Here is a 15495-nt window from a genome sequence, read left to right on the forward strand (position 1 = left end):
TACATGACCGGCCCATCTGATTTTTGATGCCTTGGCAAACGAGACAGCATCCCTGATTTTTGACCGTTGACGGAGGTCAGAACTCCAGATTCCTTCTCTCACTTGAGTGAGACATGATATTCCCAGCATAACTCTTTCAATTCCTCTTTGGGATACCCTAATAGCATTCTCATCCTGTTTGCGTAGGGCCCAGGTCTCTGAGGCATATGTTAGTGCAGGAAGAACGATGGAATTGAAATGATGTGCCCAGAGTCAGAGGTTCTTTGTTCTCTTAACTACTTCTTCGACGCTCTTGAATGCATTTCATGCTGCTCTCTTCCTCCTGTGCAGTTCTGGCACCAAGTTGTTCCTCATGTTGATTTCTAGACCCAGGTACACATAGCTGCTGCTTTCGGAGATGTTCATTCCATTGAGAGCAAATGGAGCTTCAGGGACCAATTCGTTTTTTCATGAACATCATCTTGTTGAGATTGAGCTGCGATCCAACCTTTCCACACTATTGGTCAAAGTTAGCCAGCATTTGTGCCACTTGGCTAATATTTGGTGGTATGAGAACGATGTCATCAGTGAAGCGGAAGTGGTGTAATTGCCAACCATCTATCTTCACTCCCATTCCTTCCCATTCCGGTCATCACATGATGTTCTCAAGGGTGGCACTGAAGAGTTTCGGTGAAATAGTATCACCCTGCGGCACCCCTTTCTTTACATCAATGATCACTTCCTTGTAGAATGGTGAGATCCTGGTAGTGAATCCACAATACAGCTTGCGGAGGATTTTGATAAAACTCAGTATTTGAATTTTGATAAGACTCAGAGTTTGAATGGCCTGTTTGGCCAGGACTTCGATGACCGCCTCAGTCTCAACAGAATCGAAGGCCATCTTCAAGTCGATGAACGTTAGACAGAGTCACATCTTGAACTGTCGCGAAACTTCAATAAGTTTGGTCACTGTGTGGATATGATCTATCGTGCTGAATCCCCTTTAGAACCTGGCTTGCTCGCATGGTCGTCCTTCATATAGTGTTCTGCCTATTCTATTCAGGATGACATGGGTGAACAACTTGTAGACGACAGACAGCAGGCAGATTGGGCGATATTTGCCTATGTCGTTGATGTCTCCCTTCTTGTACATCAGAACGGTCCTACTGGTTTTTCACTGGGACAGAACCTTGCATTCAGACAGGTAGCATGTGAAGAGTCAGGCCAGTGTATTGATGAGTACTGGTGGCAGATTCTTCAGGTGTTCGGGTCTGACCTTGTACAGACCAGGTGCTGTTCGAGTCTTTACCAGGGAAATGGTGTGTTGGATTTCAGAATGGAGAACGTTGGGAACGACATATCCATCCTGCGGAATTTGGTATGTGGGTAGGTGGACATGGCTTTCAAAGAGATCTGAGTAGAAGTCATGAATAATTTTCTCCATTGCCTTTCTGGAAGATGTGATAGATCCATCGGGACGTCGGAGGGCAGTCATCTTGGTCTTGTAGTTGGCGAAGGACAGGCGAGCGTTGCGAATACTTTTCCCGGCTTCTACTACACTGGTCAACACTGCTGCTCTTCTCTCTTTGAGGTCTTCCTTTATCCCATCTCTGCACAGCTTTGTGAGCTCGGACGTTAGCTTGTGGTTGACTGAGGCTCTTGCCAAACCACGTTGACGAATGAGCTTGAGAGTTTCTGAAGACAGGCGCCTCTGTGGCTTTCTCACTCTCGGCATTCTTCACACAGACATGGAGGTGCTGAACCAGTCATTCGTATTCCTTTTTGATGTTGTCAAGGATGGCATCTTCCCATGTTGCTGCAATAGTGCCAAAGAGCTCCCAGTTGGTGGTCATTCTGGGAGTTGTCTTCTTAGACTTAAATTTTGCAGACTTTTCTCCCCACTCTGTGAAGTAGAATTTCGCACGAAGGAGATGGTGGTCTGATCCTGTTTGGAATTTTGGGACAACAGCGACATCAGTCAGGCAAAACCTTCGATTGAATACGATGTGGTCAATTTCACTGTGGAACTGTCCACCGGGAGACTCCCATGTCCAGCATTTAGATTCGGCCTTCTTGAACTGTGAGTTACCATGGATGGTCTTGACATGATGAATTCAGACAGTCTCTCACCCTGATCATTCCATTCTAGGCCATGAGTCCCAATATGGAGTTCTTCGGGCGACCTTCTCGGACCTATCTTGGCATTAAAATCACCAACAATGATCTTGTAGAAGGTGTGGTCTTCTTTATAGAACTTCTCCGCTTTCATGTAGAACCTCTCAATTTCTTCTTCATCGTAGTTGGAAGTTGGTGAGTAGACAATGAAGATAGAAACTGCAGGCAGTGAGCCACATCTATTCAAGCGTAATCGTCCAATTCAGGTTGTTAGGCATTCGAATGAATCGATGCTCATGGCCAAGTTCATGTTGACAAGGACACCAATGCCACCAACACCTCTGTTGTCGCATGTTCCAAGGAACAATTCTTCTCCAGTGTCGAAAATGGCGTGATGTGATTGATGTCTCCTCATTTTGGTGAGACCAATGATGTCGTACTTGATCTTCTGAGCTTGCACCATCAGGTCCTCGATGGATGCTTCTGATGCCAGTGTCCATGCGTTGAAAGTACAGACAATCATTTTAGTCTTTCTTCATTTTGGCAGTCTAGTTCGTCTCCGAGATTTTTTTCAGTCTCTCTTTGCTCATTTTTCTTAATGCTGCCATATTGGGGGCTCTTTCGGTGACAGGTGAATGAGGCCAATTGTGTCACATTTGTATAACAAACTTTTATGAGTGTCTCCAATCTGCCACACAGGATTCTAGGCTCTTATGAAAATGTCAGTGAATAAATACAAATAGATGCAGCCATAGTAATATTCTAAAGAAGAAAAGAATAAAAAGGAATCACTCTATGTAGAGTAGGTAGTGGTAGGTCCTGTGAGGGGTGAGGCAAATGGCTACAGAATAAGGCAGGCTCTTTCAAACAGAGCCATCACTCAACTGAACAGTTAATAAAGTGACTGGAGGAGTAAATTGTGTAGATTCTGAGAGGGGAATAAAGAACCACTATAGGAAAACAGTGTGTTCCAAGTTCTAAGGTCAGCACATGGTTGGCAAGTTCAAGAACAGCAAGGAGATTAGTGTGTCTGCTGTAGGGTGAGTAACAATTGTGGCAGATTAGGTCAGAGTGGTGGTCAAGGGCAAAAACTGTAAAACCCTGAAGAGTACACTGAAAATGCTGACCTGAGTCTGGAGCAAAAGCACAATGGATGAGGCACTTGCATTGCATGCAGCTAACCACAGTTTGATCTCAGGCTCCCCTAATAACCCTGAGCCTGTCATGAGTAATCACGGAGTGCAGAGCCAGGAATAAGCCCTGAGCACTTATTATCAGGGCTCAAAAGTGAAGGGGAAAAAAGGAATTCTAAATGAAATTCAGTATGTGCAGTGTCAAAATTGACAAAATCAGATTTTTGTTTTAGAAATAAAGAACATCACTATTAAAATGTGGGGCCAGGGTATAATGGAGCTAACAATGAACACAAAGAAAATAATAGAAGTAGTTGAAGAAAAAAAAGATCTGATAATTTGACATTGAATCTAACACATGGAGTTCACTGGTGACCTTGAGCAAAAGTAATGACAAGGCTTTTTGTAAAGTTCACTACTTCCACCCTCTACTTGAACTCCTAGTAGAATTCATTCACTTAGCATGGTTTACTATTGTCATTAATGTTATTATTTTCAGAAAAATTACTATGTCTAGGTACTGTAATTTCACTCAAAACAATATAAGCCAATAGAGAATTTGTCCCTACTTATCAGAAAATAAGAGAGACAGATACATGAAACAATAAATTGTAACCCAGCTATACTGGGTAAACACATTATCTTCTTGTTGGAGTAGAGTATCTATCAAAAGAACTCAATCACTTTTTTCATGAGTGCAACCCATCTGAAAACAGAGGTTTAGGAAACACATTAAAAGTATTCTTTCAGGGCTGGAGTGATAGCACAGCGGGTAGGGCATTTGCCTTGCACCCGGCCGACCCGGGTTCGAATCCCAGCATCCCATATGGTCCCCTGAGCACCGCCAGGTGTAACTCCTGAGTGCATGAGCCAGGAATGACCCCTGTGCATTGCCGGGTGTGACCCCCCCAAAAAAAAGTATTCTTTCTCCCTCAGTTTGTAGAAAATACTTTTTAAAAAGAGCCTAAATGGTTAATAGTTTTGCATATTATAACCTTACATTTGATAAATGACATTTTTGCTTTGCAGTTATTGGCTATTGTCCCATCCCATTCACACAGGACTTGTTTGAGGTGATGTGGTTTGTTTTCATTTCCTGGGATCTCTGATCCAGGAGAGGGCAATGTAAATGATAGGATTAAAATGGAAAAGAACTGTGCTGTAGCAAAGATCCTTAAGAATCTAGGGCAGGGTGTTTATAGCGCCAAACACAAGACCCTATTAAACTAAGCAAAAGGACATAGCTGAGAGCCCACACCATTACTCCTTCAAATAAATACCCTTACTGGATTTATCTGAATGCTTCATGTGTACAAGGGGGTGTGTGAGCTTATGCGTATGTATGTTTGTGTGGTCGTACAATTTAATAAGCACAGCTGTGTTTACTCAACTACATAACATTCTACATATACACAGGGCACACATGTGCTGGAGATCATTCATAGCTTTTTCTTGGAAAGAGTATAAGTAGAAAAATTATACAACCCATGAAAACCAACTCATATTGGCTTTTATACATTAATGCAGAGAAATGCTTAAAGTAAATCTACAGCTGGAATCCTTGCTTTGAAACCTAAAACTATTCATTCAAGTGAATAACTAGCTGTAGTTCATTTAGAATCCTTTCTGAGAATAGTTACACATATGATTAAAGTTTCAGAAAATCATATTTACTTGAAAATGTTAAAAAATGGATTATATGATACAGCGAACAGAAAACAGTGAATAATAACTTACCATTTTGCATACACAAAAGTTATACTGCGGAGGACAATAACTCTTATTTTTTGATTATAGAAGGGATACATATGAAGCTACAGTTTTGTCCTGCAAAGAAGTTTTATGAAATACTCAACTATATTACAAAACTGAAGACTGAAACGTATTTTTTTAACCAACTATAAAATCACTGAAATTCTCTTCAGTAAATGTATAGTCTCTTCTCCCAAACTATTCTTCTGTCTTGGTCCTGAGCTAGGGCAAATGACAGAGTGGGAAACTCCAACTGTGGCTGTGTATCTGGAGCAATTGGAACTCACACATTATTGTTGAGAATATAAAATAGTATAAACAACTTAGAAAACCAGGTTATAATCAGGTTAAAATTGCTTTTACCCTTTGATTCCAGGCATTTACCTATGTGAGATGATAATATATGTGCACACAAAGACTGGTATAAGAATGTTTTTAGGAGTTTAATTCATAGCGGAAAAAGACTGGAAACAAGCAAAATGCCCATCCGTAGGGGGATGAATAAACCAATGGTGACATATTCATGAACAAACTAACTCAGCAATCAATAAATAATGAAGTAATAATTCAAAAATAATAAAGTAATGATGCCTATAGTAATATGATAAAACTCAGAATGTCCTTTAAGGGAAAGAAAGAAGACATATAATAATATCCACCGTACAATTCCATTTATATTAAGTTCAAGAATAGACTAAGTTCATGCATGTTGATATAAATCAGAAAGCGATTGCCTGTTAGGCAAGGGTAGCTATTGATGAGTAGACAGTAAATATGATGACTAGCTGTACACATGGAAGTAAACATTTTCCAGAACTCATCAAATTGTTCACATCCATGGGTCAAAGAGAGAGTTCAGTGGGTTGAAATGAAGAATTGACCCTCAGCACTGTGTGGTCACCTGAGAATCTCCGAGATTGGCATCTGAACACTGAGGCATAAGTAGCACTTCCAAGTAGCCCCCACCAAAAGCCCCAAGTAAATAACTTTTCAAATTTTTTGTACATAAAATTTATGCATTTGTTATGTAAGTTTTATCTAGGTTTGAAAATGTGTAGTGATCAAAACGTTCACTGACTTATTTGTGTGGGGGGGTGTCCCAGAATTAAATTAAAATTAAATTCAGTTTTTTATCATGATCTCTAAGGACTTCACGATTGAGGTCCTCAAACGTTCCTCAGAACTAACTTCTGATATGTATACCTTATTTCTGACTTCAAAAACCTCTTTATCGAATGCAAAGATAAGATTATACCTCAGGCTTTATCCTTTTTTTTCTGCTAGAAACCTTCATCTTCTATTAATCTATACAACCCACAACTTTACTGCATTAAAATGATTTTCTCAGTCACACACATTAAGCTGTGCTTCCTAAACACCCTTTCAATAATACATGCACAGTTATCTCATTATTGTTTTTACAATCTCCCCCTTTTGTTTAAATATATTAATCTCAGGCTTTGTATTAATATTTTCCCACTTTTTTGTATTTCTTCCATCTATAGAATGAAGAATTCTTCAATGAAGAGTCAATAAATAATAAAATTCATTATGGAGTATGCTTTATGTATTATGTATTCATGTAGAAACTAGGACCTAGAAAATGTCTGATACATAGTCAAAAGCATTTTTTGAATAACTGGATAGCTCATCTAGGAATTGAGAAAATATATAGTGTTAAGGTATCAGTGGGGGATGTTCTATCTACTATTGCATAATGAACCTCCTGAAACTAATATCAAAAAACAGCAGTAAGTGTTTTGTTCATATACCAGTAATGTGAGCCACTCTTAGCAGAAATAATGGTTTACCCCAGGGGACTAGATGTTTCTCAAGACAGGTCATTGACATGTCATTTGGGACCTAGGACCTCCTTTGGACATGCCCTTTGGGTAACAAGAGCAAGGAACTCAAAAGACAAGAGGCTAAATCATGACTTCCCTACTACTATACCATGTAAGTGATTGTAGAGCCCAAATTCATTATATAAGAATAAAAATCCCATCTCTTGATACAACAAAGCTAAAGAATTTTAGGGTAATCATTTCACAACCACCATATAAAACAATCCCTTATATATATTCCACCAACCTGGGATTTCCAATTTACTTTATTGCAGAAGTTTTCAAAATTCATATGATGTTACTTAACTAGGTAATTCCCTAATAATAAAGTTATGATTGTGTACCAGAAACTATGTGAATATGTATTACATATTCTACCCTTTTATTTTTAAATTTACAAATATGTACATAGTATTCAATATATACAACACACTTTTTCCTTTAAGAATAGAACAATTTATGTAACAATCCCCCAGTATGTTTAGTAATTTTATTAGCTGTTTGCTACAGATCAATAAACCTAAGAAAGAAGAGAGATTAAATGTACTTGCACGTTGTCACATAGTCGGTGAGCAGATAGCCAGCAGTTTAACCTACGGTCTGATCCCATACCTTTGATCCTTAATCACTCTTTCTCTGTCAGAATCTGCACAATAATCTTGTAAAGTGGGTACTGTTGTTATTCTCATTGACAGAATGGAAACTTCAGACTTATTGCAGATATGGCTCTTTCTCCAAATCATTTATTTACAAGTTCTCAGCCAGTACTTTATTCAATTGAATAAGATCTCTACCGTGCCATTGCAAAGAAATGTTCAAAACGAAATGTAAAACAAAACAAAACACCACCCAAACTTATTTGAGTCATAAAGAGATGAAATTTAAACTCAGAAGTATGTAGCTTCAAAACTGGCTTCTATACTTTCCCCTGCCCCATATTTAAAGCTGGGCAGGAAAGAAAAAATGGAAATCTGAAACTATTAGAGAGTAACTATTTCCCACCGAAGTTCTTGTCTACCACTGAAAGGACTAGGGGAGAGGTGTTGAGAGATGACAATAGGTCTATAGAGTATTATGAAAGGTTGAAAGGTTCTGGAACTATTGTTAGATTATAAAGAGGTTGTGAGGACCAGCCACACACACACACACACACACACATATATATATATATATATATATATATATATATATATATATATATATATATTTCCTCTTCCTTGGAAAAGTAATTTAACAATTTAACTTTCTTTTCTCTACTCCAGAGAATTATTTATTTATTTATTTATTTATTTATTTATTTATTTATTTTTTACTGCATCCAACCAACGAATTGACAGGAAAAGGTGAAGTGATGAAAGTCAATGACTACCCAGAGATCTTTTGTGGTTTACTCAACTAACTGTGGAACTTTTGGAGAGAGGGTGGGGGGTAGAAAAAGAGCAAGGAGGAAAGGAAGAGGTGAGCAGGGTAAAAAAGAAATGAACTAATTTCCAGAACTTGTCAGGGTTCTTCTCAATCTTCCTAGGAAGACATCCCCTGTGACCCATTTGAGGCCATTTACCAAACCATTTCAGATTTCTTTGATTTTAACATCTGCTTTCCTCTTTCTCCTCTGCACAGTCCTGTGCTTCCTGGATACACTGCAGTCAGCCTTTGATCTTGGTGCCTCTGGTTAGCTACATGCTGTAAACTACCCCTCCTCAAGCTAATTCTGGGCAATGATGAAATCTACATCCTTTTCTTCTTCACCAGGTTTATGACAAGCTCCCCATTTAGTTTAGCAAGAGTCATACCAGCTTTCCCATGGAGATACACAGTTCACTAATCATCTATAAAAGCAGAGATTTCAGGTAAGACAGGACCCCATAGTTATTATGTTGATCCAATAAATCAACCTTCTTAAAATGCCATAAAGATCCTAAGAAAATCAGGCTATCCACAACTTATATGGCTAGCACATATTCATTTAGGTAGAGCAATTCTCTGGGTTATTTGCATAATTGCCACAACTATTATTCATTGATTACTGTAGGCTTCAAATTTGGTATGAAGTAAAGTGTGAGAAGAACTGGAAAAAAGTATTAAATAGAAAATAATAAAGTGTTAAGCTAAGTATGAGAAGCTAAACAGAAACTTTCAATGAATAACAATAATATTATTTCTATTAGAGACTAAAACTATTTTAATTTATGTTCTCAGGGATCTTTGTATAGTGAATAGGTAATGATAATTAATTAATAACAATTTGGATATCATGAAATATTTCCTCAAAATATTTTGACACACTTTTAATATTTCAAGGTGATAATTTCCCAGATAACATTTTTATGCCATTTTCCATTCAATGACACTGAGGACAAAGGTGAAGAGTAGACCATTTTCTAGGTAAATAGTTATAAATTCTGAATAATGACAGTTTTAATGCACTGCTCATTCACCTTTTGGGAAAATATGAGAGATGAGAAATTTTAGTGAGTAGAAATTTCTTCTGGAGAGATAGCACATTGGATAGGGTGTTTGCCTTGCATGTGGTCGGTCCAGGTTCGATTCCTCCGTCCCTCTCAGAGAACCTGACAAGCTACCAAGAGTATCCCGCCCGCACAGCAGAGTCTGGCAAGCTACCCATGGCGTATTTGATATGCCAAAAACAGTAACAACAAGTCTCAAAATGGAGACGTTACTGGTGCCCGCTTGAGCAAATTGATGAACAATGGGACGACAGTGTGACAGTGCTACAGTGCTACAGAAATTTCTTCTGTGTTTTAAAATGAGAACAATGTAAACTTTATTTTCAGAGAAAATTAAATCCTATTGCTTTAAATTATTTATGTGAAAATGTATTTTTCATTTTGTGACTTTTTCATACAGTTGCAATTATTTTAGATTCTCTCTAATCTACAGTGGGTCTCTGGCAACTATTGTCCACTTCCTAAATGGCATAGAAGCTAACAGAATCATATCAGATATAATTAAACAACGAGGGCATTATTTCTTTGTATTTAACTTTCATCATTGTGACTTACAGTTTAACTTTCATCATTGTGACTTACAGTTTTACAATACCGTCAAATGACAACGTCTCAGAAATATAATACTCCAAACCACATCCTCCACCAGAAAGTATATTTTCCTTTGCTATTGTCTCAGGGTTCCCTCTCCTCCTTACCAAGCCCTTCTCCACCCCTCATTTCGCTGCCATGGTAAACTGAGTTTTGTCAACCAGTTTTTGGATTTTGTTACTTTTGACCTTCTGTTTTCCCCTGCTGTGCTTTTTTATATTCTGTATATAATGAAAGCTATCATTCTGTATCTGTTTCTTCCTTTTGATTGACTTCACTCAGCATGATGCCTCCAGTTTGTTCAATATAGCTAGCAGCAAATTTCATTATTTTATCATTTCTTATAGCCAAGAATTAACCATTGTGTTTACATACTATAGTTTTTTTATTCAGTCTTCTGTTCTTGGACAGTTGTATTATTTCCAGATTTTGGCTATGGTGAACAGCACTGCAGTGAACACAGGAGCAGATAAGTCTTTTTTGATCATAGTACAAAGAATTTTAATGAGTAAATTTTTACTCATTTTAATGAGTAAAAATTTAGTTAATAAAAAATAGTTTCTATCCAAGTCTATTGTACAATAGACCTAGGTCAAAGTTCACAATCATTGTTCTGAAAATAAAAAAAAAAAACAAGCAGGAAGATGGGGTAGATACCTAGAGCTGGAATTGCTGGGTCATATGGCAGCTTGATTTTTAGTCTTTTTTAAGTGTTCGTATTGTCTTCAAGAAGATGGAACCACTTGGCATTCCCATCAGCAGTGGATGATAGTTTCTTTTCCTCCACATTCCATGACAGCACTGACATCCAGGGACTCAAACAAATCACCTTGCTATCATCTGGTCTTTAAGAGTTGCCTATAGAATGCCCTTTTCCTGATAATCAAGAACACACTTTATTAGCCTATCAAATCAGAAGAAGGCCATAAGGAGTAAGAATTCTCTGTTCCTGTTTATTCAATGATCAGTTCATAAGCAAAGATAAAATACACACACGCACAATCTTGCATGTGTACATGTGCTCACACATGCAAGTAATAATATGGCTTTGACTAAAATGCTCCATAATAGTTTTTAAACTGTTTTTGTGACCATTGAATTGAATTATATTCAAAGAGTAAAGGAAATCTGGGTCAGAAAAGGAAACTGAGGCAGAAGAAAATCAGAAAAGGTATTTGAGGGAGAGTGTGGATAAAGGATTCTTAATTGGATTTCAAAAGCAGGTGAGAATGAATGAGAATGTTAATTTGAAAAGCAGATGAGAACAAATGAGAACAAAGGAGAATGAAGGTAGCAGAAGGGAGAAAGTGCGGTTTTCTTGGGCTGTGGTAATCAGCATTTCCTCCCCACTGGCAAATACGGGTAGACTTCTTTGAAGCAAAGAACTGTCCTGATGGAACCTGAGTTAGGCTGTCCTCACCTGCCAGGCAGTGGTTCAGCTTTGCAGACTCCAGTGCTGCTGATGATGAAGGAGAAGACCCTGGAATGCCTGCTGTAGAGCATCAACTCTCTTCAGGACACCTAGAGAGAACTGTCAATGGGATGTTCCAGACCATAAAAAAACGATCCTCTTCCTAGGGGCTTGATTATTTTACCTGGAAAATTTAAGCATCTTTTCTTCCTGCATCAATCTGTCAATGGGACAGGACCTCCAGAGTGAGGATGGCACTGGCCCTATTAATGCCTGGACCCTGAAGCACTGAGATTCAGTTGCTCAGTATTATTGCTGTCTCTGCCATATCAACAATAGTGCCCTTTTCCTCATAGCTACAACCTCTGCACATATTTACCTCCAAAAGAGTAATTTTCTGAGACGAATATTACTCAAGGATCCTTGCCTGTGCCCAGTGAACCAATAAAGCTAACAGCTGGTGTTTTCATAATATACTTACCTTCCAGGGAGTTAGAACAATTTCCAATGGTAGGCTCTAATTATCACTAAGCTCTGGGTGGTACAGGTATTAAAAATATATCCTTAAAAACATAAGGGGGAGATTGAGTCATGAAACTTGTACTGCTTGCTGAATATCACTTGGTCATTAGGTGGTTTATTCATTCAACAGATTTTTTCCAACAGTGTTCTTATCACTGCAACGGAAAGTATACTCATTCACATATATTAATTCAATAACACCCCCCTACACACACACAATTTTACTATAAATAAGACTCATCTGAGAAGTTAAAAACTTCTATGACCATTATCCTGGATGCTTTCATTCAGTGGTCCTATGATGGAATCTAGGATTTAGTGGGTTTAAGTAAGAATTTCAGGTAACTTTTCCCCTGTTTTTATGAAATAATATTATTAGAAATTTTTGTAAATGCCATTAATGTCATTAATTTTGTATTGGGAACAGAATGATAGAATATATGTTCTGCACATGGTCAACCAGATTCTATTCCCAGCACCCCATATAGTCCTCCAAAGCCACCTGAGGAATGATCTTGAGTTCTGAGCACCACATGGTGTGGTCCTAATCTAACTCCTAGGAACAAAAGTCTTGTTTTTGAAGAACTGGGGACCTTAAATTGAGGGCCAGTGGGAACTTCGGACTCAGATGGCCCATGTAAACTGACTGTTAACTCAAATATATTTAGAACACGTTGATAACTACACTGAGAAAATAGTTTCTATCCATGTCTATGGTATAGTAGATCCAGATCAGAGTTCACAATCATTGTTTTGAAAATAAAAAAAAAGGAGGAAATATTTTAAGGTTTCTGAATCTATTAGCTCTCTAACAAAACTGCTCAACTCTAACATTAATTTACAAAAGTAGTCATAAACAAAACGTAAAATATAAATATGATCTTGTACCAATAAAACATAAATAGAGCCATATTTCACCTAAAAGTTATAACTTTTTAACTATTAATCTGATACCTGGAAACTCTGATTTATAAGCCATAATTTTGTTCGTTTCCTTTTTGACATTCCCATTCCTATTTTAGTAGTTTCAAACATTGTGATTTTTCTAAATAGTAATGCTTGCTAAAATTGGGCTGTACTAAAGATAATTATCATTGAATATAATTTAAATATCATTAATACACCCATTCAAAAATAGTATGAATATACATTAAGGAACAATGAAAAATTACAATTAGTATCCAAATGAAGTAAATTGCTTTTGCAACAGATGATACAGCTATTACTGGGATACAACTATGACTGTTGTCATGATAATCCCTAGAGATAAAAGTATGCTCCATTGAGGTGGAGTATGTAGCACTTATAAAGTCCCTAATTCCACCCCTATCTTCCCCCTGCCTCCATTGCTCCCCCCACCTTGGTTAAGTCAACATCTTCATTGTCAATTCAAAACTGAGAAAAAGTACTAACAGCTCATGTTTCTTAAAAGGAGTTTATATGGATTAAAAACCTTTCACAAGAAAATAAAAATTGGTGAATCAAATCCCTTAGGATAACAACCCATTGGTGAGAGCAAAAAACTTTTTGAGATGATCACAAATAGGTTTCTGACTTTGAATGACAATGTAAATTATGTTCTTTTAGCCCAGGTGCACAACTGGATTTTAAAAACTAACAGCGCAAGGAATGATAGCCTTAGGATGGAGTTAAGGAAGGTGGACAAAATGTGGCTTTGAGCTATACTAAATGAAGTCAAATCAAAGTTAACAGGGTCCAAAGACAAATCATCGCCACCACTATACTATTGGTTACTCTTAAAGTGTCCAGAAGGCCCCAACATTAGCTGAGCCATATAGTCTGTGGTTACTACTGGTGCTTTGGTTTCCAGTTATAAAAGGACAATTTGCTGGGAACACACAACTATTGCTGGTCCTTTATGATGATGCGTCATGGGCCCAGGAAACAATCTCTGCTGGCTTCTTTGTAGACTGTAAGGATGGAGCTTCCAGGGAGAACTCTGAGGGTTGATCCTGAAGAGAAAGTAAGTGCCCATACCTCTTCCTGCTTGAGCTTTTCTTGATTTTTCTTAAAGACAGCTTGGATGAAATTTCAGGAAGGGAGGGATGGAGAGAGAGAGAGAGAGAGAGAGAGAGAGAGAGAGAGAGAGAGAGAGAGAGAGCTCTGAAGTTCCAGCTTGAAGAGGAAGCTGTGCAGCCTTTAGAAGTATCAGAATCCATCCCCCTCCATCCCATACCCACTAGCTATTAACTCTGGGCTTGTGGACAGCCTGTCAGTTTCTGGGTGTGCACCTACTAGCAATGCATAGTTACAGCCTGAAACTTCAACCCCAATCCTGCTTTGCTTGAGCCTCAGGGGAAAATCACTGCTTGTGAAACCTGTCAAGACCAGAGTTAGGTTTTTACTGAATGCAACTGTATCCTGAGTCTTGTGGGAAAGTTGTTTTTGAGGAATTTGTGAGTTGACAGTGAGTGTGGGTATCTCTCTCTATAGTGCAAATGACTGCCATACATAGGAAGTCTATGTCCCCAGCACCTACTGGCCGCAAGTCCTTCATTTCCCATCTTCACAGACTCCAAACCGGACTCTGAGTACAGAAGACACCATCAGTCTTGGTTCCTGAGCTCCTGTAATCTTGTTTTGTGACAAGACTTCTTTACAGATAACCACAGAAAACTCAAAATCTAAAGCTCAAACCCTAGACCTTTACCCTGCAAACTTTAATTTTAACAAAAACTTCTATGTCAGATTAGGAAGTAAAGCTATTTCATTTATTTCAGATTTTTAAAAAAGCAGCAAAATAACAAGGTAAAAGAGAGGAATTCTCTCTAGATTTAGAACTTATAAAGACTAAGCCCTAGAAAAATTCCTAATACACAAGACTAACTAAACTACCTGAAAAACACTTCAATGCAACAATCATAATAATGCTCACTAAAATGAGAACATCAGTGAAATAAAATCTCTGTAATACAGGCAAATCAGGGAAAGCCCCCCAAAACATAAGCTCAATAATACAATACTTCATCATCATCATCATCATCATCCCGTTGATCGTCGAATTTCTCAAGTGGTCTCAGTAATGTCTCCATTCATCCAAACCTTGAGATTTTAGAAGCCCCTCTCTACTCGTCCTTCCAATGTTGCCATACTGGATGCTCTTTCAGGGTCAGCAGAATGAGACCCAGCTTGTTACTGGTTTTGGCATATGAATACACCATGGGGACCTTTCAAAGCTCTCCCATATGGGCAGAAAACTCTCAGTAGTTTGCACTTTCTTCCCGAGGGAGAAGGAGGCTATAAGATGTCCGGGAGCTTGCTTTTAAGTTTTAAATACAATACTTAAAATTTGAAAGTAGACAGAAGGACCAGTGGTAGAATGGAAGAAAGTGAGGGTGGAATATGTGAGTTGAATAAAGAAGGGATTCCAAAAGACAATCAAGAAAAGAGTATCATAAAAAATTCTTGGAATAACATCAAGAGAAACAACATTAATATCACAAGGTTCTGAAAGACATAGCACAAAGGGGAGAAACCTTCTTTTAAGAAATAATATCCAAGAATGTCCTCAAAGTAAGGAAAGAAGCAGATACCTAGGCTGGGGAATCTCAAGGGATTTTAAACAAAATACCTAAATACCTAAGTTGGTGTATACCAATATGCTTTATAATGATAATGACAACAATAAAATTTGAGAGAATCTCATAATGAAAATGGGG

General features: G+C 38.0%; 1 pseudogene; it reads right to left on the reverse strand.

Moving 5' to 3' along the window:
* Window positions 1-496: 496 nt before the first annotated feature.
* Window positions 497-2617, reverse strand: LOC129403494 (craniofacial development protein 2-like; annotated as a pseudogene).
* Between the last annotated feature and the right edge of the window lie 12878 nt (window positions 2618-15495).

This window comes from Sorex araneus, chromosome 3 (genome assembly GCF_027595985.1).
Source record: "Sorex araneus isolate mSorAra2 chromosome 3, mSorAra2.pri, whole genome shotgun sequence".
Classification (NCBI taxonomy): Eukaryota; Metazoa; Chordata; class Mammalia; order Eulipotyphla; family Soricidae; genus Sorex; species Sorex araneus.